The following is a 3,490-nucleotide window of genomic DNA, read 5'->3' as shown; positions in this document are numbered from 1 at the left end:
CAGTAAACAGTAACATTTCCAGCACTAGCATATCAGTTGGAGCTTGTTTTGTTTGTCCCCACATATGTCAAGAATGGTGCATCATCACCATCATATTACCTCTCTGTGGGCGCTAGCTTAGTGAATTGGGCACCGTTGAACTAGCATATCTAAGATTTTATCTTCATGTACTGTGTTTAAAAAGGAATGAAGAGTGAAATATCTCTATAAATTTGAAGTTACTGTCTTTCTTTGAAAATTGTACCTTGCGGATGGCAGCATTACCTTTATTTCAGTCAATACCTATTACTTTTCTAGAAACTGATTTTTGTAACCATCTTTAGAGGATCTCTGAATTGCTAGCATAGTTTATAATGGTAATAATGTTATGCAAGTTAGGCTGCACATGCATAGTTCACTGTTCCCTTTTTATTTTCTTCTTGGCCTTTCTGGTGCAATAATCTAATGTGGTTCTATGGTTGCACTGCGTGATGCCTTAATTTCCTGAACTATCTAATTACTCGTTGAACCACATTCACAGTTTGTGTAAGAAATAGTGAACACTGTGAGTAATATCTTAAAACTTTTTGCGGATTGTTTATTTGTTGTTGCATTCCACCTACTATTTTTTCAGATAAGCTCATACTACAGAAAGCATACTCTTGTATACTTGATGGTTAACATCAATCTATCCTTACACTCACAAGCACCCTATATCACTAACACTATTTGTTTAAGTACACAAACTCTCTCTTAGTCCTTTTGCTTCATGTTCATCTTTTTGGTCTCTTGCTAATGGCTTCTCATTTGTGCGTTGTGTTGCGTAACTAGAGCAAGGGAAGCAATAGGGTGCGAGTGAAAATGCATCGATATTCGGCCAGGCCAACTACTACAAGCTGCTCACTGAGGTTCCAAGCACACGCAGATAATCCATCTGTCAATGCTCCAGGAATGACTTCCGTACGTCCTCTCCATCTCTGTGTGCACAGCATATGTAAGTGTTATATATAACTGATTAGTTACTCTTTGAGACACCATGGAACTGTTAGGTGCCCATAAATTTGTAGATGCCCAAAATCCAAAGCATGTCAAATCTGTATACAAGCTTAGAGTTGTAAGCATCAGCAGAAATAGAAAAGTGACAGTATAAATAAGTAACTTGAACTCGCATCTATTAGTATTGCTAGCTTTGTTACTTTATTTTATTTGTATCAACCTTAGCTTGGTTGTTATTAACTTTGTTAACTAGATTTGTAGGTTCAAGTTGCATGTCTAACTGATTTATGTAATCTATAGAAGTTCGGTAAATTAGGATTACGATCGATGCACCCGAGATGTCTGTGCATGCTGCAGCTAAAAGCCCAAAAGTATCCCCACATTCTTGTCAATGCTGGTTTTAACGGTGCAGTTCTTGGAATCCGAGTTTTAGTTAGCTCTGGTAAGCTATTACAACACATGCTCACAGCTAACTCCTCTTTGAACAGTAGATACTTGCATGATGTATTTGGAGCCTGCTAAGTTCGTCGCAAAGCTGAGCGAACTGAAAACCGATGGAAGCTCCTGCTATTCAAGTGCAATCTCGGTGCTGGGTACTTCTCCAACTCAGGAAGGTAAAGAATGGAGGCGACTTCATGTTATTACTTGTTCTGCGATTAATGTTTGGTGCTTGTTACTGTCTTCTTTGTTTACAATGTAGTTTGTACCAAAAGAAATATCATTGTGTCTGCAGCCTAACTTATCCTTTTTAACATGCAGTTTTGAGAAACTGCAAGAAGACGCCTTCACTTATGCCTTCATCCTCAAGTTAGTGGCCCTTTTTCAGGGAATTTCTGAAGCAGCAGTGATTCTATCAAGTGATGCTTATAATGTTATTCTATATCTGGTGTTTTACTCTCTGAGCTGACCTGTAGGTACCTATGGTTGTTTACTCTTTGACAGTATGGAACATAGCTGAAGTTCGAAGAACTACAGGCTAAAGAAATTCGGTTGTACTATTACTCAACAAATAGCTGCTCTTATCTTATGATTATATTATGGTGTTTGTTTCTCTCTTTTCTGACAGGAATATTGTAATAGACTTGGTTGTTACTTGATGAGTGTTGATTTGTCATTTTTAGATACTCCTTTTTAGTATATTGTAATGAAAACTGGGTTGTTATTTATCTAGAATGCCGTAGGCTTTGAACTGTACTGGTGTTGCTGATATGAAAAGAAATGTATTGGGCTCTAAAAGGGCTAGTCCCAACGACTCATTTCAAATCGCAACAAAATATAGGAAACGAAAATGGAAAGGCCAAGACCCATAAGAAAACGGATGTAAAAAATCTGAAGCAGTAAAAAGAATTGGAATTTTTAAAGGCAAAGGCCCAAGAAGAAACAGTCCGCAGTTTTGGATTCGGCCCATGTAAACGGTAGAACTGGACTGGGCCGATTTCGATGTATGTCCTGCCACGTAGGATTTGCCACGTTGGATCTGACGTGGATAGGCAAGCCAGCCCGTGACCAACATTTTGGTCATATAATCTACGACCATCAATTTTGGTCGTAGAGGACTACGACCATTTAAATAAAAAGGTCGTCGTGCGCCGTCAGTGACGCTCAACTGGCGACCAACAGTTATTGGTCATGGCGTGGTCACAGAAGGTGCACAATGACCTTTCAGCGACCAATATGGAGGGTCGCAAGTCACCATATTTCTTGTAGTGTATGCAGCTAAAGATGCTTACGTGAGCTACCAGCTCTACGTTAAGATATGGTTCTTCCTGCGTTACCTTGTCTTTTGCCCCGGTTGCAAGAAGGAAGACACGCTGAGGGGACATTTGTGTGACAAATGCAATAAAGCAGAGATCGAAGTTGAACGTGCACAGAAAAATGCTGCAGCTGAAATAGCAAGGTTAAATGCTGAACTTGCAAGCGTGCAGGCTGAACTAGCAAGCTTGAAGGCAGCAGCTTCCAGCGACAACACCCAGCAGACAAGTCCCCCTCATGGCAAGCGGAGGAAGATGAATGATGAGCAGTGGCTGGAGAGTACTGATGCGTCGAAGAGTAGTGATTATTGGCAGAACCTGAGGAAGTCGTGGACTGGTGATGAGCAGAAGAGTGATGATCCGTGGATGACGGAGATGAGTGATCAGCAGAGCCCGAAGAGTGATAATCCGTGACGAAGCCAGGCAATTACTGACGACTTCTCCAAAGATCCATGCCTAGTTAATTATTTGTACGTATTTGCTCTTGTCAAGAAACTTTGCTTCTATCATCTGTTTGTTTATGAAGCATCTATTGTGCTCCTTTCCGGATTTTTTGGCTCGGCTTCCCGCATGCGTCGTGGAAGGCCAATGACAACCACACAATTTACTGCTCCACTTCCGATGTTTAAGGCGATATAAATAATATCGAAGGGTAGTTTTGGGAGAAAACGTATACACCGCATCGTGCGCCTTATGCTATGACGAAATTTTGGAAAAATATTTACGCCTTATCCTTTGAGACGGAGGAAGTAACTGTTGTTAAT

General features: G+C 40.5%; 1 long non-coding RNA gene across 1 annotated transcript; it reads left to right on the top strand.

Annotated features, from left to right (window-relative positions):
* Positions 1-916: 916 nt before the first annotated feature.
* On the top strand, positions 917-1,818 carry LOC124682024. Its single transcript, XR_006996106.1, has 3 exons — positions 917-973; positions 1,464-1,589; positions 1,735-1,818. It is a non-coding gene; the product is annotated as an uncharacterized LOC124682024 (long non-coding RNA).
* Positions 1,819-3,490: the final 1,672 nt, after the last annotated feature.

This window comes from Lolium rigidum, unplaced genomic scaffold (assembly GCF_022539505.1).
Source record: "Lolium rigidum isolate FL_2022 unplaced genomic scaffold, APGP_CSIRO_Lrig_0.1 contig_66049_1, whole genome shotgun sequence".
NCBI lineage: Eukaryota > Viridiplantae > Streptophyta > Magnoliopsida > Poales > Poaceae > Lolium > Lolium rigidum.
This window is presented reverse-complemented; position numbering and strand designations above follow the sequence as displayed.